Source organism: Mauremys mutica, chromosome 3 (assembly GCF_020497125.1).
Source record: "Mauremys mutica isolate MM-2020 ecotype Southern chromosome 3, ASM2049712v1, whole genome shotgun sequence".
In the NCBI taxonomy this organism is placed as follows: Eukaryota; Metazoa; Chordata; order Testudines; family Geoemydidae; genus Mauremys; species Mauremys mutica.
Window position 1 is genome coordinate 13427071 of NC_059074.1, and position 21398 is coordinate 13448468.

The 21398-nt window shown below is 44.1% G+C and overlaps 1 long non-coding RNA gene across 1 annotated transcript; it reads right to left on the reverse strand.

Annotated features, from left to right (window-relative positions):
• Positions 1 to 858: 858 nt before the first annotated feature.
• On the reverse strand, positions 859 to 7727 carry LOC123366063. The gene is made up of 4 exons (XR_006577901.1): positions 7665 to 7727; positions 6299 to 6386; positions 2439 to 2562; positions 859 to 1007 (listed from the first exon to the last, which is right to left on the reverse strand). It is a non-coding gene; the product is annotated as an uncharacterized LOC123366063 (long non-coding RNA).
• Between the last annotated feature and the right edge of the window lie 13671 nt (positions 7728 to 21398).

The following is a 21398-nucleotide window of genomic DNA, read 5'->3' on the forward strand; positions in this document are numbered from 1 at the left end:
AAGACCTGTTTGAGACACCTCTGCAGTCTAGCCAATCCTAGTGGTTGAGCATGTGTGAGCCCCATGAAAGGGAAGAAGGTCTAGGTGCAATGGAGCACTAGAAGTGGGTTACTCACACATTGTACAGTCGAGATGGGACTGAACCCAGTTCATGTGATACCAGAAACAGCTAAAAGAACAGGAGTACTTGTGGCACCTTAGAGACTAACACATTTATTTCAGCATGAGCTTTGGTGAGCTACAGCTCACTTCTTCGGATGCATAGAATGGAACACACAGACAGGAGATATTTATACATACAGAGAACATGAAAAGGTGGAAGTATGCATACCAACAGAAAGAGTCTACCTTTTCATGTTCTCTGTATGTATAAATATCTCCTGTCTGTGTGTTCCATTCTATGCATCCGAAGAAGTGAGCTGTAGCTCACCAAAGCTCATGCTGAAATAAATGTGTTAGTCTCTAAGGTGCCACAAGTACGCCTGTTCTTTTTGCGGATACAGACTAACACGGCTGCTACTCTGAAACCAGAAACAGCTAGTATTTGCAACAACTGGAAGAAATAAAAATCTACCCATAAGAGCACATTGAAATCTACCGAGATATGAGAATCATGGTTTATAAATACCCTTGAGTAGTATTAACATACGATTGGGAATTTTTAGGGTATATAATTTTATTTTATGTTTAAATTTAGAAAGATAAATCAGATGGATTTCAAAAGGACAAGAATGATAGAAACAGCCCCCTTGCCTCCCACCAACACACACACACACACACACACACACTTCAGCATGATGCTCTCACACCAGCTTGTTTTTATTGAAAGGAGAATAACAAATCTTATATGGGCTCCATTTTAAATTTCTCCAACTCACAAAGTTCTTTACAGCCCAAGTGAACAGCAACACTTCAGGGTTCCATTGAAGCAGGGTCTGATGATTTTAGAAGCAAGTGGCTGTCTCCGCGATTCCCTGAGATCCTGCTTAGACAATCAGCCAATAGGTCTGTACAAAGAAAAGAGAATCAGATTTGTTGATGTTTTCCTATAGAACAAGGACAATATGATGCTTCATTTCAAATCGAATGGCATGGGAGTAATTACCCATTCACTGAATGGTGAATGAAGAGGTTCTTGGTTAACCCAAGCACAGGGAATCCATTGTCCCTACTGCAACACTCTGTTACAGCCGTGGTTCTAAACCAGGGGATCAGGGCCCTGTAGGGGGGCCACGAGCAGGTTTCAGGGGGTCCACCAAAAATAAACAGGGCTTCAGCCCCAGGTGGCAGGCCTCAGGGAGGGAATGCCACCTACACTCCCTGACTCACCTCAGAGGGCCACCCAGCCAGTGGGTTATCACCAGCAACAATTTTCCCACTGAGTCAGTAAAACAAAAATAATATTCAGCTTTTCATTGTTGTACCTATGTTATCCTTTTCTTTTTTATATTACAGTATATACTGTATGTGTGTGTCTTGAATTGTATAACTATCAATTTAATACAGCTTTTAATCTACTGAAGATGCAGAAAATCAGTTGTGCACAGGTGGGTGGTGGAGTTTTTATAGCATGTTTGGGGGAAGGAGGAGGGCTTCACCCACATTGGTGAAAACCCCGTGTTACAGAGTTTCTAAGTAGATAGTTTTATGTATCCAAATGAAAGAACTAGCTGCCTATACAGACCACAATATAGAAAAGCACAATTCATACCCATGTAAAGACTTGTTCTATTGAACACACCTTGCCTACAGCTGAAGCTAAAATGAGACATACTTACTTAGGTGATAGAAAATTAAGTCTGAAAAAAATACAGGAAACTCCAATTCTACTTGAAGTCTGACTCTTTTCTGCAGCAGTTTAATGCTAGCAGCGCTGCCTGGTGAGATCATGGATCTCTAGGAACACTCAGTGAATTGGCCAAGAGATCAGCACTGCAGCTGGTCGCAAGGCCACTCCAGCCTAGGTCCCTGGCTCCCACTCTGCAGGCCCAAGAGGAGGTACCAGTATCACATCTCTTGCCCTCAAACTGGCATTTTAGTAGGCTGGAAACACTCTCACCCTCCCAATCGTTTCTCTACAACCTGTTCCTGCTGCAGCATTAATTTGACCAGTTGAACAGCCTCTATAACATATGGCACATACAGTCAGCAACAAACAGAACAGGAATAGGACTGGCTGCAGATCTGCAAGGTGGCCGAATTAACTTTACAGAAGAACCTTCATGCTTAAAACATTCACATTCATTCTGAACAATGTTAACATTGTCGTCACCAAGATTTTTATAATTACCTCCCCTGGTTTGCAAAAGGGGGGAAATACAGGGCTAAGAGCTGAGATGCTTTAAGGACAGACGGATTCATCAGCTCCTAAATGAAAAGAGAGTACTGAGCAGTTCTGCTCACACTGCAGGGTCTCCCTTATGGAACGCTGAGCTTACCTTTGACAGCAATGGCCAAAATAGCATTTGTCAAGGTACATAGCATTGGTGGGACATCGCCAAAAGTAACATTCACCCCAAAGGCGTCTACACCCTTTTTGGGTCACCACAGCATGGGAGAAACCTGACAAAGAAAAAGAGCCTTAATCATCATTCTGCTATTCAGGGTAAATTACAGGTGTGATTCCAAGAAGACAGGCATTTCTCATTCACTGAGACCTGACCAAGTCTGCCCAATTATCTTCCAGTGCAAAAGTTGATCACAGCTTCAGTACAATTTCAGTGGTTGTTCAATGTTGAATGGCAGCCTCTAAGAAGAGAATGGAGTGATTTAATTAAACATTGGCATTGACTTTCCAGCTGCAGATTTTAGAACCACAGCTCTGAGCATGGGCATCCTTCATTTCCCCATTCCTTTAAGGGATGGAAAGCAAGGGGCTGCCTGCATCTCTAATTTCCTTTGTGCCTGGGGTTTGGTTTGCATTCCCTCAGTTTCTGAAAGTGATGTTCCAGGCAATATCATCAATGCAATTTGGCTAAGTAGAGTTGAACTGCCTCAGCGGTGCGTTCATAGAATCATAGAATCTCAGGGTTGGAAGGGACCTCAGGAGGTCATCTAGTCCAACCCCCTGCTCAAAGCACGACCAAACCCAACTAAATCATCCCAGCCAGGGCTTTGTCAAGCCTGACCTTAAAAACCTCTAAGGAAGGAGATTCCACTACCACCCTAGGTAACCCATTCCAGTTCTTCACCACCCTACTAGTGAAAATTTTTTTCCTAATGTCCAACCTAAACCTCCCCCTCTGCAACTTGAGACCATTACTCCTTGTTCTGTCATCTTCTATCACTGAGAACAGTCTAGATCCATCCTCTTTGGAACCCCCTTTCAGGTAGTTGAAAGCAGCTATCAAATCCCCCCTCATTCTTCTCTTCTGCAGACTAAACAATCCCAGTTCCCTCAGCCTCTCCTCATAAGTCATGTGCTCCAGCCCCCTAATCATTTTTGTTGCCCTCCGCTGGACTCTCTCCAATTTATCCACATCCTTCTTGTAGTGTGGGGCCCAAAACTGGATACAGTACTCCAAATGAGGCCTCACCAGTGCTGAGTAGAGGGGAATGATCACATCCCTCGATCTGCTGGAAATGCCCCTACTTATACAACCCAAAATGCCATTAGCCTTCTTGGCAACAAGGGCACACTGTTGACTCATATTCAGCTTTTCGTCCACCGTAACCCCTAGGTCCTTTTCTGCAGAACTGCTGCTCAGCCATTCGGTCCCTAGTCTATAGCAGTGCATGGGATTCTTCCATCCTAAGTGCAGGACTCTGCACTTGTCCTTGTTGAACCTCATCATATTTCTTTTGGCCCAATCCTCTAATTTGTCTAGGTCCCTCTGTATCCTATCCCTACCCTCCAGCGTATCAACCACTCCTCCCAGTTTAGTGTCATCTGCAAACTTGCTAAGGGTGCAGTCCACACCATCCTCCAGATCGTTAATGAAGATATTGAATAAAGCCGGCCCCAGCACCGACCCTTGGGGCACTCCACTTGATACCGGCTGCCAGCTAGACATGGAACCATTGATCACTACCCGTTGAGCCCGACCATCTAGCCAGTTTTCTATCCACCTTACTGTCCATTCATCCAGCCCAGACTTCTTTAACTTGCTGGCAAGAATACTGTGGGAGACTGTATCAAAAGCTTTGCTAAAGTCCAGAAATAGCACATCCACTGCTTTCCCCTCATCCACAGAGCCAGTTATCTCATCATAGAAGGCAATTAGGTTAGTCAGGCATGCCTTGCCCTTGGTGAATCCATGCTGACTGTTCCTGATCACTTTCCCCTCCTTTAAGTGGTTCAGGATTGATTCCTTGAGGACCTGTTCCATGATTTTTCCAGGGACTGAGGTGAGACTAACTGGCCTGTAGTTCCCTGGATCTTCCTTCTTCCCTTTTTTAAAGATGGGCACTACATTAGCTTTTTTCCAGTCGTGCGGGACCTCCCCCGCTCGCCATGATTTTTCAAAGATAATGGCCAATGGCTCTGCAGTCTCATCGGCCAACTCCTTTAGCACCCTCGGATGCAGCGCATCCGGCCCCATGGACTTGTGCTCGTCCAGCTTTCCTAAATAGTCCCGAACTACTTCTTTCTCCACAGAGAGCTGGTCACCTCCTCCCCATACCGTGCTGCAGAGTGCAGCTGTCTGGGAGCTGACCTTGTCTGTGAAGACAGAGGCAAAAAAAGCATTTAGTACACTAGCTTTCTCCACATCCTCTGTCACTAGGGTCCCTCCCTCATTCAGCAAGGGGCCCACACTTGCCTTGACTTTCTTCTTGTTGCTAACATACCTAAAGAAACCCTTCTTGTTACTCCTAACATCTCCGGCTAGCTGCAACTCCAAGTGTGATTTGGCCTTCCTAATTTCACACCTGCATGCCTGAGCAATACTTTTATACTCCTCCCTGGTTATTTGTCCAATCTTCCACTTCTTGTAAGCTGTTTTCTTGTGTTTAAGACGAGCAAGGATTTCACTGTTAAGCCAAGCTGGTCGCCTGCCATATTTACTTTTCTTCCTACACATTGGGATGGTTTGCTCCTGCAACCTCAATAAGGTTTCTTTAAAATACAGCCAGCTTTCCTCGACTCCTTTCCCCATCATGTTATTCTCCCAGGGGACCTTGCCCATCAGTTCCCTGAGGGAGTCAAAGTCTGCTTTTCTGAAGTCCAGGGTCTCTGTTCTACTGCTTTCCTTTTTTCCTTGTGTCAGGATCCTGAACTCGACCATCTCATGGTCACTGCCTCCCAGGTTCCCATCCACTATTGCTTCCTCTACTATTTCTTCCCTGTTTGGGAGCAGCAGGTCAAGAAGAGGTTTTCCCCTAGTTGGTTCCTCCAGCACTTGCACCAGGAAATTGTCCCCTACACTTTCCAGAAACTTCCTGGATTGTCTGTGCACTGCTGCATGATTACAAAGATTTGAAAGAGATTGGCTTGAGAGAGTCCCTTCCAGGTCTGAACGCCTGCCCGTCTCTGAGATTCTACAGAGATTTTCTTCACAAGACGCACTCAGGAATTGGTACTTCATGACCAATTGCCAGTGTTTCATTATACCCGATTGACCTGCTGTTTTGAAAAGGCAGCCCCAATGTGCACAGCCAAATCTTTTAGAATATTTAATTTAGAACATTTGTTGTGTTTTCACAAAACTATCTACAGCCAATGGATAGAAACCGAACCCCTACATGATGCATTGTCATGGCTGCAACCACTGTCCCAAACCCAGATGACATCATTTCTCAAAACAAAGCCAAACATGTTGTTGTGGAAGGTTTTGAGACCCAGTGGAGCTAAGACACGGAGATGAATGGCTGCCATTTTGGAGATCTGAGTTCTGTGCCCAGCAACATAACCTCTGATTAGGACATGAGACCTGATTCATAAGAAGTCAGGTGGTGAAAAGCACAGAATTATTAACACAAGTCAGCAGCAGAAATTATATTTCAATTCATGGTCTAGTTCCTAGCCCTGTGCATCTTCTCCCAGAACCAAAGGTATATCAGTATCACATCCAGATTCTGTGATTGCCTGTTATAAGAAGGGTACATGGTGTGCAGATAGAATGGGGAGTGGCTCAAGCAGGAAGCCTCAGCAAGATCTGAAGAAAACAATAAGGGGACATGGAACTTTTTTGTTTGGACTGGTCATAATTCAGTCAAATCTGAATGTTTTTTCTTGGTGACAGGTGCAAGAGTGCCTAAGAAAAAGTAAGAACTTTTTCTACTTGAAAGTGTTAGACAACGTTAGTACAGGCTCCCCAGTTTCCCTTTTTATCATTGCTTGTTTTCTTTTACATCTTACCTGGGGCATCCATGAGCACCAAGAAGACAACAGCAAAGAGCAGGTAAAGAATCTTCATGGCTGAAGGTCGGCCAGGAACTGAGCGTCACTGGAGAGAAGAGACACCAAGATAGAGAGGTGACAGAGGACACTGAGACACTGGGGAATGTGACATGCTGAGCTGTACAGATATTGCTTTAATCAAAATAATATTTTAATGTGTGTTCTGATTATTATCCACACACCACCATAGATGACCTAGGAGGATTTCAGAGAAATACAATTTTATGAGGCAAGATACCTTTTAACAATAGATGTTTTATAAATAATTTTAATTCACCAATTACTTGCATTGAATTTCTCATGGAAATCTCTTTTTCTTTAGCCAAAGTACAGAGTGGAGAATTATTGCACATTTACAACTTTATAGGATTAACACGGCACTTAAAAGCAATAAGAAATTACAGAAAGAAGAAGAAAGGTGATTAGATTATCATCTTTATGCTATATTCCGGCACTCACGGAGATGGAGGAGGGAACCGGCCCCACTCCTCACTATCTGTACCTGCGCTTACAGAGCCCAGGGCTGACAGTGCTTGGAAGCACTGAAGCAGCACAAAAAAGGCTTCTGTCTCATGCAGAGACAGTCCCTCTTCCTGCATCTCTCCTTCCTTCCTTGCCCTTTTCTCTCTTCCACCCTCCTGTCTGCCTCCTTTCATTCCCTGCCCTCCTGCCTGCTCTCTGTCGCTGAACTCCTCTTCTGTCTCCACTGTCCTTTCTTTCCCTCAACCCTTCTCCTTTCAGTCTTCACCTTAAACTTCTTCTCTGTTTCTTTCTTGCCTGTTATCTCTCTCTCTCTCCCACACCTTTTCTCTTCTCCGCTACCTTCTCCATCATCCCCCATCCACTCCCTTGTTCTTTGTCCTTATTCTTAACTACAGAAATATTCCCAAATTGTAGGTCCCAGAGGCTTAAGGTTAGTTCATCAATGGGTGATTAACTAACACAGGGCTACAGGGGGGACACACTGTGAATTTGGATATCTAGGGTTTCCCAGTAAAAGGAACTTGGATAACTGGAATTATTCTGTAGATGGTTTTAACTCAGGTATCTTTTAAATAACCAACTTTTCATTGTGAGTAAATGTAACGTGTAGCTTTTTACTTCTCCATTCAAAGTGGCATGAAGGCATGTTCTCCAGCTCAGCATCTCAGAATCCTAAGTGATTTCTCAAGATACCTAGAAATTTCACTCAGGTAGTTCACTCACTCAAGGGGTTATGACAACTGTGTTCTTCTCTTTCTGGATCTCACAGCCATCTTCCTAGACAGAACTTTAAAGGAAGAATTAAAAGGGTGATTATGAGAGAAGTTACTATAATACTTACCAGAGAGGGGGTGCTTTCTGAAGCTAGGTGATGACAGTCCTGCTCACTGTCTCCTTCGTCCAGATATTTCAGCTTCAGGGAGTGACACTTTGACCAAACCAGCCTGTTTTATACAGTTACTGAAGGCTTGTTTTCTTGGCAATGCTGCTGTCAGCCAATCAGAAAGTGACTCCTGCTTCTGGGGGAGAATTGAATTGTCCAGCCACAATGTGGACGTTGGAATTCTTGCAGCTCTGTCTGTGGAAAATTCCATGGTCTTTGTGCAAAATATCTTGTGCCATCCCAGATTTTGTAAGACACGTTAGGCCTCTGTGGTTTGTGCAAAATGTCTTGGGACATATAACGAACTCCTGCTGGTTGAGCTCTGATCAGCAACTTGCTTCTGCAGGCCACTTCCCGGGGGCCACCCTGCTCTGTGGTGCTTGGCCAACTTGACACAATTTCATGTCAAACCCTCAGTCTCAAGAATAATAGTCAAAAGTACAGACACAAACTGTGCCTACTGCTGCTAAGCACCTCACAGGGTTTGTCTCATTCACATGATTCAGGTAGGAGAGAAGAAGATGTGATTGGGCTTCACACTCTGCCTAGGAAAATGTAAGAAAAATTGAAAATATTCTATGACTGATATCACAAGTACAGAGCTGCTTGCACCTCTGTGCTCTCACTGTTCTCTGAGTGTCCCGCTCAGGCATTAGGCCTGGAGCACTGTCCTGTCCTAGAATGGAATTTTACAAGTCTCCCACTCTCAGGAGATGTCTGCCCTGCAATCAGAGATCTGATTGCAGCACATCTACAAACACCTGAACTAACTTTGGTCTAATCACCCGAGGTAAGAATAGCAGTGATGCCACAGAAGCTGAAGCTTGCAACTCAGATATGTATCCAGAGCCCTGGAAAGACTTTTGCAGCCCATGCTGCTGTCCAAGCTGCCGTGGCTTCACTGCTATTGTTATAGTTTATCCAACAGCTAAAAAAAGCTAGCTCAGATACATCTAAATGGGCTGCAGACACACCTCTGACTGTAGTGCAGACATACCCTGTGACCAGGGTTTATGTACAATGCCCCATCTACACCAACCACTTATTACCATGCAGGTCTGGCTCACTAGTGCCATTTGCCTTTGGGAGCATGTCACAAGAGCTATACACTGGCAAAAAACCGTCTGAGAACAAGTGGATCTATTTAGCAAGTGTAAGAAAGAATTAGAGAAAATGATCTTAAGACAACGAAGAGCCAACACACATGTTTAAACTCATCTAACCTTATGCTTCACTGCATGTAATGTTAGGCGGGCTTCTCTCCTGAGTGCCTGGTCCAGGTTTATATGTCTCTTTGGATGGGGTTTTGGAGCAGGGGTGACCTGTCCATCTAATCCCTCAGTCATTACACCCTACTGCAGTTGTCTGTCGTGGGTGGAGGGAGGCAGCAGTCACCTCTTTCTCCACAGAAACAGGACGGGGACACTGGACGCTTCCATGCCCAGTGGGGACACAAGAAACAGACACATCTGCCTGGCTGGCCACCTCAGTCCTCATTTTTCCACAGAGGTGCTGGTTTCCCTCCAGCTGCTGACTGGAACCCAACCATGTGCCTTTAATTGCAGCCTGGCTGTAGCACTGATGACCACACCAGGGTTTGGGAGGAGCTGGAGACTGTGCGTGTCACAGTTCAGCTTTTCTGGAGACCAGGCTCTAGGTCCCTTCAAAGTGGGAGGGTCCCACAGCTCCGGCTGCAGCCCAAGTCTGGAAGTCTACACCACAGTTAAACAGCTCCTTAGTCTGACCCTCGGGAGCCTGAGTCTCTTGACACAGGCCATCAACTGGTGTCTAATTGCAGTGTAGACATACCTTAGACCAGTGGTTATCAAATGTACTGGTGACCCCTCTGAGTGTGACCCCCCCCCTTATAAATGAAAAACATTTTTAATATATGTAACACCATTATAAATGCTGGAGGCAAAGCGGGGTTTGGGGTGGAGGCTGACAGGTTGCGACCCCCCATGTAATAACCTCATGACCCCCTGAGAATGCCAACCCCCAGTTTGAGAACCCCTCCCTCAGACGTAACAGCCCACAGCAATATCTCGAGTACCACCCCAAACCAGTGCCTGGCACAGGGACAATAGAGACCAGTTATGGCAGCTGTATCCCCCTCATGCTTTGGGAGACTTCTTCCCCAGCCCCTTGTGGTGTGGTATCTCCCATAGAATGCCGGAGCAGCACACTGGGGCAGGGTCTGGGGCTGGAAACAACCAGTTGTCTGCACTGTGTTTTCATTTTAGCATAGGAAAATCCGTCAGGGAAAACAAAAGTAAAATCTCTAGGGTAGACTGTAGCGTGTTTGTCTCCCCTATAGCTGCGAGTACAAGATGTCAAAACAACAATTAGAAATTAAGAAATAAAATAGAAAACGAATTGAAATGGGGAAGTAGATAGTAATCACTATCAACTAGAAATAATGAAGACCACAAATATGCTCAAGGAAGCTAAAGCCATCTGGGAACACTCCATATCTGGCAGGGCCAAAGATGACAATGACAAGGTTGTGGAGTTTTTTTGTTGGGGGGGGGGGTTGTTTGTTTGTTTAGTGTTTCAGCAACAAAAGAAATTCTAACAATGGTCCAGGTCCATTTCTCCCTGGAAATGGAAAAATAATTTTGAATGATGCAGAAAAAGGCAGAAGTGTTCAACAAATATGTCTTTTCTAGAAAGGAGAAGGATGGTGCCTGCATATCACATGGGGATGAGGTAGTACATTAGTAACTAAGGAAGATGTTAAAAATCATCTACTATAGAAATATATTTAACTGATGATAAAATTGGTGGATGAGACAAAGTTTGGTGTACTGGTAAATACGTTTGAGGACAGGGTAGTCACTCTGAGTGATTTGGTTTGCTTGGTCAGTTGAGCCCAATTTTAAAAAATGCAATTTAATACAATCAAATGCCAGGTCATATGTCTAGCAAGAAGGAAAGCAATACAGGCCTACAGAATGGGGACTGTATCCTGGAAAGCAGTGATTGGTGTTGGTCCTGCTTTGAGCAGGGGGTTGGACTAGATGACTTCCTGAGGTCCTTTCCAACCCTAATCTTCTATTATTCTATGATTCTAAAAAGGAATAGCGAAGCAATGTAACGCGAACTCCCAGTGCGATGCTGTGGCAGAAAGGACTAATGTGATCCTTCCATGTATAAACAGGTGAGTAGGGACTTGGAGTAGGGAGGTGAAATTCTTGTGTATTGTGCACTGATATCCCAAAAGCCTGTCCAATGTGGGCCTGTTCCTAGTGTCTTCCAGTGTGCCCAGGGGATCATTTGAGTGAGCTGAGCAGGATTGGGCCCTTTTGGGGTAAGAGTTCACAAGATGCTTTGCTGAAATCCCAGCTCGCCACATTGGTGATGAGCCACTCAGCCACTGATCCTCCACATCGAAAGGATTAAAAATAAGCTGCCTGAAATTTTGGATGCATGGTCCAATAGCTGAGAGTAATTTCAGGAACCTTTGGGGTGGGATCAGTTACAGCTGTTGGGAGATCATGTGACTAAATGAACTGCAGAAATCTTTTTCTTTTGTAAAATTGTTCTTGTCTTTTATGAACAGTCAGGAGCTTGATTCTGAGCTCACTTACTCCAGTTTACACTAGTAGAACTACGATGACTTCAGTAGAGTTACTCTTGGTTTATCAAAGTCAGTGTAACATAGTAAGATCTTAGAGTCACCTTGGCCTGATTTTGTTCTTTTTTCTCGTTGTGGACAATGACGTTTTAGAGCAGAAGAAAGGGCTGGGTGAATGGAGCACTGTGGTGAGGGCCATACACTGTACAATCAAGCTGTGACTGAACGCGGCTCCTCTGACACCACAAACTGGTAGGTTACGTAATAACTGTATGAAATAAAGATCGGCTCAAAAGAGTTAACTGAAAAACATGCAGAGATGTGGAGACCATGGTCTATCAATACCCTGGTGTGGTATTAACATGTGAAAGGGACTTTTTAATTTAATTTACTTCAATTTTATTTTATTTTTAATTTTTTAAAAATAGATGAGATGGATTTCTAAAGGAGAAGAATGCTACAAACAGCCCCTTGCCTCCCACCAACACACACACACACTTCAGCATGATGATCTCACATCAATTTGCTTTTATTAAAAGAAGAGTAACAAAACTTATATGGGGACACAAGGGCTCCCTTCTGGAATTTCTCCAGCTCAAAAGGTTCTTTCAAGCCCAGATGATCAGCACTTCAGGATTGCACTGAAGCAGGATCCAATGATTTTAGAAGCAAGTGGCTCGCTGCCACAATCCCAGAGATCCTGCCTAAACAATTAGTCACTCCATATACGCCTGCATGAAGAATGAAGACTCACATTTTTTGCTGTTTCCCATAGAACAAGAAGAATATGATGTTGGATTTCAAATCAAATGTCAGGGGACGAATTGCCCATTCACTGAATGATGTGTGAAGTGGGTTTGGGTTAACTCCAGCACAGCGAATCCATCGCCCCTACTGCAACATTCTATTATAGTGTTTTAACAGACATAATATCTAAACTGCTGAACTGGCTGGCTACAAAAAAGCTATAGTTTAGAAAAGCACAACTCACACCCTTGTACAGTTGTTCTATCAAACACACCTTGTCTACAGCTGAAACTAAAATGACAGATCGGTATTTAGATGATAGATAACTCTTAAAGAATGCAGGGAAATTCTAATTCTACCTGAAGCGTGACTCAGATCTGGTGGCAGTTCAGTGCTAGCAGCCCTGCCTGGTGATAGCACGGATCTCTGGATATGCTCAGTGAATTGGCTAAGAGAGCAGGGCACCCTAACCTAGGTCCCTGGCTCCCACTCTGCAGGCCCAAGGAGCTCACAGCTTCACATCTCTTGCCCCAATCTGCCTCTCTGGTGTTTTCATGGGTGGGAAAGTCTCTCACCCTCCCATCTCTTTCTCTAGGACTTGTTCCTGCTGCAACATTAATGTGACCAGCTGAGCAGGCTCTATAATTTATGGCACGTACAGTCAGAAAGAAGCAGATCAGGAATAGGGCGGGCTGCAGATTTGCAATGTGGCCAAGTTAACTTTACAGAGGGACCTTCATGCTTAAACCAATTCAAATTCATTCAGAACAATGTCATTACTGATGTCACCCAAATTTTTAAAATTACCTGCCCTGGTTTGCAAAAGGGGGAAAATAAAGGCCTAAGAGCTGAGCAGCTATAAGGATTCATCAGCTCTTAAATGGAAGGAGCATAATAAATATTTCTGTTCGTGCCGGAGCGTTGCCCTTTTGGAATGTTGAACTTACCTTTGACAGCAAATGCCACTTGGATAGCACCTGCCAAGGTATTTAGTATTGCAGGGACATTGCCTGGGGAAACAGTCACCCACAATTTGACTTTCTCCACAGAGACAGGACAGGGACACTGGACATTTCCCTGCCCAGCGGGGACACAAGAAACAGACACGCCAGCCTGGCTGGCCAGCTCAGTCCTCTTCTTTCCCCACAGGTGCTGATGCTCCACATGGATCCCCTCCAGCTTCAGAGAGGAACCCAAGCATCTGCCCTTAATTGGCACGTGGCTGCAGCGCTGATGACCACGCCTGGATTTGGGAGGGGCTGGAGAATGAGGCTGTCACAGTTCAGGATGGACGAACTTCTCCAGATAAAATAACAATCGCCCCCTGCACAAACAATTATAAATGCCTCCTCTTCCACTTCCTCTGCCAAAAAACCTCACCTTGGCCTCCTTTTAGAATCAACTGGATGTTGCAGCGAAACCTGGCTAAAATTTGAGGAAGATTCACCTGCCCCCCTAATGCTCTAATGCCCTGCAGTTATTTAACCCAGGTTAAATTCTTCCATCAACCTAGATGCGTATACATCAGGGTTAGTCGGCATAATTACAGTGCTCACAGTTGTTTGTTTTTCACACCCCAGAGCTCTGTAGCTATGTCAACCCAAATTTTCAGTGTAGACAAGGCCTATAGTGGGATAATTACACAGGTATAGATATGCCAGTAAATCTCGTATGTAGAAAAGGCCTTAATTCGGTGTGTTCTTCTCCCTGTACATGCTGAATCATTGTGAAATTCCATCTCTGGACAGGTCAGAGCCTGAGGCCTAATGCCTGAGGGGGGACCAAAAGACCCATGAGGGGTCAGAGGTGCCAGCAGTCCCATAACTCTGACATCCATCATAGAACTTTTTGAATTTTTCTTACATTTTCCTAGCCAGACTGTGAGCCCCATCACTTCTGAGTCTTTCCTCCTTGAATCATGTGACTGAGACGAACCTTGAGAGGTGATTTCAGCAGCATCCCCCATTGGCTTTGCCGGGCATGAGACATCAACAGGTCGTGTCTTTACTGTCATAGTTATGGTGAGGATTTGCATGGCAAAAAAGCATGGAAAACATCACAGCTTGGCTCTAGTGAAATCTGTTCTATTTATCACATTAGTTTTACAACTCCCACAGGTTCATGGCACTCAGGATTATCTATGGTATTAACTTGATTTTTGGTTTTTAAAAGAATATGAAAACTCCATGTTATTATAGAAAAACAGCAGGAAAAAACCCAAAACCAAAATCAATCAACAAACAAACATATAACCCTCCACCTTGTACACACATAGAATACTGATAAAATGCTACAAAATAGATGCACACAACCCGTTTCTGCCTAGTCACTCTCCAGACAGTGCTGTTTGCTGCAATTTTTATCTGCACTAAGCATCTCTCCAAAGCCCGTTGAAGCCACTGGGAGACTTTCCATTGACTACAAACAACTTTGGACCAGGCTGTAGATGTTTGCCAGGTATAAATATTCATATTGTAACTTCTTCAAGACAGCAGGGACCTGTAAATTTCATTTTTCATGTCACATTCTCTGGTGCTGGATAGATAATAATCATTATACTTATAAACAGCATGCAACTGACATTTTAAATATCACTTGGATCAAAACAAGAGTTCCTCAGCTCAATACTTCATCATCTCTGTGCCCTAAATACAGATGCTCTCTGGCTCCTCTCTATCTTTATCTATTTTTGTCATCTTAAATTTGCACTATGAAAAGGTGGAAGTATGCATACCAACAGAAAGAGTCTACCTTTTCATGTTCTCTGTATGTATAAATATCTCCTGTCTGTGTGTTCCATTCTATGCATCCGAAGAAGTGAGCTGTAGCTCACCAAAGCTCATGCTGAAATAAATGTGTTAGTCTCTAAGGTGCCACAAGTACGCCTGTTCTTTTTGCGGATACAGACTAACACGGCTGCTACTCTGAAACCAGAAACAGCTAGTATTTGCAACAACTGGAAGAAATAAAAATCTACCCATAAGAGCACATTGAAATCTACCGAGATATGAGAATCATGGTTTATAAATACCCTTGAGTAGTATTAACATATGATTGGGAATTTTTAGGGTATATAATTTTATTTTATGTTTAAATTTAGAAAGATAAATCAGATGGATTTCAAAAGGACAAGAATGATAGAAACAGCCCCCTTGCCTCCCACCAACACACACACACACACACACACACTTCAGCATGATGCTCTCACACCAGCTTGTTTTTATTGAAAGGAGAATAACAAATCTTATATGGGCTCCATTTTAAATTTCTCCAGCTCACAAAGTTCTTTACAGCCCAAGTGAACAGCAACACTTCAGGGTTCCATTGAAGCAGGGTCTGATGATTTTAGAAGCAAGTGGCTGTTTCCGCGATTCCCTGAGATCCTGCTTAGACAATCAGCCAATAAGTCTGTACAAAGAAAAGAGAATCAGATTTTTTGATGTTTTCCTATAGAACAAGGACAATATGATGCTTCATTTCAAATCGAATGGCATGGGAGTAATTACCCATTCACTGAATGGTGAATGAAGAGGTTCTTGGTTAACCCAAGCACAGGGAATCCATTGTCCCTACTGCAACACTCTGTTACAGCCGTGGTTCTAAACCAGGGGATCAGGGCCCTGTAGGGGGGCCACGAGCAGGTTTCAGGGGGTCCACCAAAATAAACAGGGCTTCAGCCCCAGGTGGCAGGCCTCAGGGAGGGAATGCCACCTACACTCCCTGACTCACCTCAGAGGGCCACCCAGCCAGTGGGTTATCACCAGCAACAATTTTCCCACTGAGTCAGTAAAACAAAAATAATATTCAGCTTTTCATTGTTGTACCTATGTTATCCTTTTCTTTTTTATATTACAGTATATACTGTATGTGTGTGTCTTGAATTGTATAACTATCAATTTAATACAGCTTTTAATCTACTGAAGATGCAGAAAATCAGTTGTGCACAGGTGGGTGGTGGAGTTTTTATAGCATGTTTGGGGGAAGGAGGAGGGCTTCACCCACATTGGTGAAAACCCCGTGTTACAGAGTTTCTAAGTAGATAGTTTTATGTATCCAAATGAGAGAACTAGCTGCCTATACAGACCACACTATAGAAAAGCACAATTCATACCCATGTAAACACTTGTTCTATTGAACACACCTTGCCTACAGCTGAAGCTAAAATGAGACATACTTACTTAGGTGATAGAAAATTAAGTCTGAAAAAAATACAGGAAACTCCAATTCTACTTGAAGTCTGACTCTTTTCTGCAGCAGTTTAATGCTAGCAGCGCTGCCTGGTGAGATCATGGATCTCTAGGAACACTCAGTGAATTGGCCAAGAGATCAGCACTGCAGCTGGTCGCAAGGCCACTCCAGCCTAGGTCCCTGGCTCCCACTCTGCAAATCCAAGGAGGTGCCAGTATCGCATCTCTTGCCCTCAAACTGGCATTTTAGTAGGCTGGAAACACTCTCACCCTCCCAATCGTTTCTCTACAACCTGTTCCTGCTGCAGCATTAATTTGACCAGCTGAACAGCCTCTATAACATATGGCACATACAGTCAGCAACAAACAGAACAGGAATAGGACTGGCTGCAGATCTGCAAGGTGGCCGAATTAAATTTACAGAAGAACCTTCATGCTTAAAACATTCACATTCATTCTGAACAATGTTAACATTGTCGTCACCAAGATTTTTATAATTACCTCCCCTGGTTTGCAAAAGGGGGGAAATACAGGGCTAAGAGCTGAGATGCTTTAAGGACAGACGGATTCATCAGCTCCTAAATGAAAAGAGAGTACTGAGCAGTTCTGCTCACACTGCAGGGTCTCCCTTATGGAACGCTGAGCTTACCTTTCACAGCAATGGCCAAAATAGCATTTGTCAAGGTACATAGTATTGGTGGGACATCGCCAAAAGTAACATTCACCCCCACGGTGTCTACACCCTTTTTGGGTCACCACAGCATGGGAGAAACCTGACAAAGAAAAAGAGCCTTAATCATCATTCTGCAATTCAGGGTAAATTACAGGTGTGATTCCAAGAAGACAGGCATTTCTCATTCACTGAGACCTGACCAAGTCTGCCCAATTATCTTCCAGTGCAAAAGTTGATCACAGCTTCAGTACAATTTCAGTGGTTGTTCAATGTTGAATGGCAGCCCCTAAGAAGAGAATGGAGTGATTTAATTAAACATTGGCATTGACTTTCCAGCTGCAGATTTTAGAACCACAGCTCTGAGCATGGGCATCCTTCATTTCCCCATGCCTTTAAGGGATGGAAAGCAAGGGGCTGCCTGCATCTCTAACTTCCTTTGTGCCTGGGGTTTGGTTTGCATTCCCTCAATTTCTGACGGTGATGTTCCAGGCAGTATCATCAATGCAATTTGGCTAAGTAGAGTTGAACTGCCTCAGCGGTGCGTTCATAGAATCATAGAATCATAGAATCTCAGGGTTGGAAGGGACCTCAGGAGGTCATCTAGTCCAACCCCCTGCTCAAAGCATGACCAAACCCAACTAAATCATCCCAGCCAGGGCTTTGTCAAGCCTGACCTTAAAAACCTCTAAGGAAGGAGATTCCACTACCACCCTAGGTAACCCATTCCAGTTCTTCACCACCCTACTAGTGAAAATTTTTTTCCTAATGTCCAACCTAAACCTCCCCCTCTGCAACTTGAGACCATTACTCCTTGTTCTGTCATCTTCTATCACTGAGAACAGTCTAGATCCATCCTCTTTGGAACCCCCTTTCAGGTAGTTGAAAGCAGCTATCAAATCCCCCCTCATTCTTCTCTTCTGCAGACTAAACAATCCCAGTTCCCTCAGCCTCTCCTCATAAGTCATGTGCTCCAGCCCCCTAATCATTTTTGTTGCCCTCCGCTGGACTCTCTCCAATTTATCCACATCCTTCTTGTAGTGTGGGGCCCAAAACTGGACACAGTACTCCAAATGAGGCCTCACCAGTGCTGAGTAGAGGGGAATGATCACATCCCTCGATCTGCTGGAAATGCCCCTACTTATACAACCCAAAATGCCATTAGCCTTCTTGGCAACAAGGGCACACTGTTGACTCATATTCAGCTTTTCGTCCACCGTAACCCCTAGGTCCTTTTCTGCAGAACTGCTGCTCAGCCATTCGGTCCCTAGTCTATAGCAGTGCTTGGGATTCTTCCATCCTAAGTGCAGGACTCTGCACTTGTCCTTGTTGAACCTCATCATATTTCTTTTGGCCCAATCCTCTAATTTGTCTAGGTCCCTCTGTATCCTATCCCTACCCTCCAGCGTATCAACCACTCCTCCCAGTTTAGTGTCATCTGCAAACTTGCTAAGGGTGCAGTCCACACCATCCTCCAGATCGTTAATGAAGATATTGAATAAAGCCAGCCCCAGCACCGACCCTTGGGGCACTCCACTTGATACCGGCTGCCAGCTAGACATGGAACCATTGATCACTACCCGTTGAGCCCGACCATCTAGCCAGTTTTCTATCCACCTTACTGTCCATTCATCCAGCCCAGACTTCTTTAACTTGCTGGCAAGAATACTGTGGGAGACTGTATCAAAAGCTTTGCTAAAGTCCAGAAATAGCACATCCACTGCTTTCCCCTCATCCACAGAGCCAGTTATCTCATCATAGAAGGCAATTAGGTTAGTCAGGCATGCCTTGCCCTTGGTGAATCCATGCTGACTGTTCCTGATCACTTTCCCCTCCTTTAAGTGGTTCAGGATTGATTCCTTGAGGACCTGTTCCATGATTTTTCCAGGGACTGAGGTGAGACTAACTGGCCTGTAGTTCCCTGGATCTTCCTTCTTCCCTTTTTTAAAGATGGGCACTACATTAGCTTTTTTCCAGTCGTCCGGGACCTCCCCCGCTCGCCATGATTTTTCAAAGATAATGGCCAATGGCTCTGCAGTCTCATCGGCCAACTCCTTTAGCACCCTCGGATGCAGCGCATCCGGCCCCATGGACTTGTGCTCGTCCAGCTTTCCTAAATAGTCCCGAACTACTTCTTTCTCCACAGAGAGCTGGTCACCTCCTCCCCATACCGTGCTGCAGAGTGCAGCTGTCTGGGAGCTGACCTTGTCTGTGAAGACAGAGGCAAAAAAAGCATTTAGTACACTAGCTTTCTCCACATCCTCTGTCACTAGGGTCCCTCCCTCATTCAGCAAGGGGCCCACACTTGCCTTGACTTTCTTCTTGTTGCTAACATACCTAAAGAAACCCTTCTTGTTACTCCTAACATCTCCGGCTAGCTGCAACTCCAAGTGTGATTTGGCCTTCCTAATTTCACACCTGCATGCCTGAGCAATACTTTTATACTCCTCCCTGGTTATTTGTCCAATCTTCCACTTCTTGTAAGCTGTTTTCTTGTGTTTAAGACGAGCAAGGATTTCACTGTTAAGCCAAGCTGGTCGCCTGCCATATTTACTTTTCTTCCTACACATCGGGATGGTTTGCTCCTGCAACCTCAATAAGGTTTCTTTAAAATACAGCCAGCTTTCCTCGACTCCTTTCCCCGTCATGTTATTCTCCCAGGGGACCTTGCCCATCAGTTCCCTGAGGGAGTCAAAGTCTGCTTTTCTGAAGTCCAGGGTCTCTGTTCTACTGCTTTCCTTTTTTCCTTGTGTCAGGATCCTGAACTCGACCATCTCATGGTCACTGCCTCCCAGGTTCCCATCCACTATTGCTTCCTCTACTATTTCTTCCCTGTTTGGGAGCAGCAGGTCAAGAAGAGCTTTTCCCCTAGTTGGTTCCTCCAGCACTTGCACCAGGAAATTGTCCCCTACACTTTCCAGAAACTTCCTGGATTGTCTGTGCACTGCTGCATGATTACAAAGATTTGAAAGAGATTGGCTTGAGAGAGTCCCTTCCAGGTCTGAACGCCTGCCCGTCTCTGAGATTCTACAGAGATTTTCTTCACAAGACGCACTCAGGAATTGGTACTTCATGACCAATTGCCAGTGTTTCATTATACCCGATTGACCTGCTGTTTTGAAAAGGCAGCCCCAATGTGCACAGCCAAATCTTTTAGAATATTTAATTTAGAACATCTGTTGTGTTATCACAAAACTATCTACAGCCAATGGATAGAAACCGAACCCCTACATGATGCATTGTCATGGCTGCAAACACTGTCCCAAACCCAGATGACATCATTTCTCAAAACAAAGCCAAACATGTTGTTGTGGAAGGTTTTGAGACCCAGTGGAGCTAAGACACGGAGATGAATGGCTGCCATTTTGGAGATCTGAGTTCTGTGCCCAGCAACATAACCTCTGATTAGGACATGAGACCTGATTCATAAGAAGTCAGGTGGTGAAAAGCACAGAATTATTAACACAAGTCAGCAGCAGAAATTATATTTCAATTCATGGTCTAGTTCCTAGCCCTGTGCATCTTCTCCCAGAACCAAAGGTATATCAGTATCACATCCAGATTCTGTGATTGCCTGTTATAAAAAGGGTACATGGTGTGCAGATAGAATGGGGAGTGGCTCAAGCAGGAAGCCTCAGCAAGATCTGAAGAAAACAATAAGGGGACATGGAACTTTTTTGTTTGGACTGGTCATAATTCAGTCAAATCTGAATGTTTTTTCTTGGTGACAGGTGCAAGAGTGCCTAAGAAAAAGTAAGAACTTTTTCTACTTGAAAGTGTTAGACAACGTTAGTACAGGCTCCCCAGTTTCCCTTTTTATCATTGCTTGTTTTCTTTTACATCTTACCTGGGGCATCCATGAGCACCAAGAAGACAACAGCAAAGAGCAGGTAAAGAATCTTCATGGCTGAAGGTCGGCCAGGAACTGAGCGTCACTGGAGAGAAGAGACACCAAGATAGAGAGGTGACAGAGGACACTGAGACACTGGGGAATGTGACATGCTGAGCTGTACAGATATTGCTTTAATCAAAATAATATTTTAATGTGTGTTCTGATTATTATCCACACACCACCATAGATGACCTAGGAGGATTTCAGAGAAATACAATTTTATGAGGCAAGATACCTTTTAACAATAGATGTTTTATAAATAATTTTAATTCACCAATTACTTGCATTGAATTTCTCATGGAAATCTCTTTTTCTTTAGCCAAAGTACAGCGTGGAGAATTATTGCACATTTACATGTTTTATTGCCCAAAATAGAATAGAAAACAATTAAGAAATTATAGAGAGCAAAATAAAGGTGTTTGGATGCTCATGTTTATGAAAATTTCTACAAATTAATTAATCATGTAATGTTACAATTTATCTCAATCTTGTTACCTAGGAAAACCTTATCCTGGTTCTTTACTATACTGGGGAGGTGACTTTGCTATCAACATTGAAGTAGGAATGCTTAAATGCAGATTCTTATTCATTTTGGAGCAGTCTGTTTGACAATGTAATC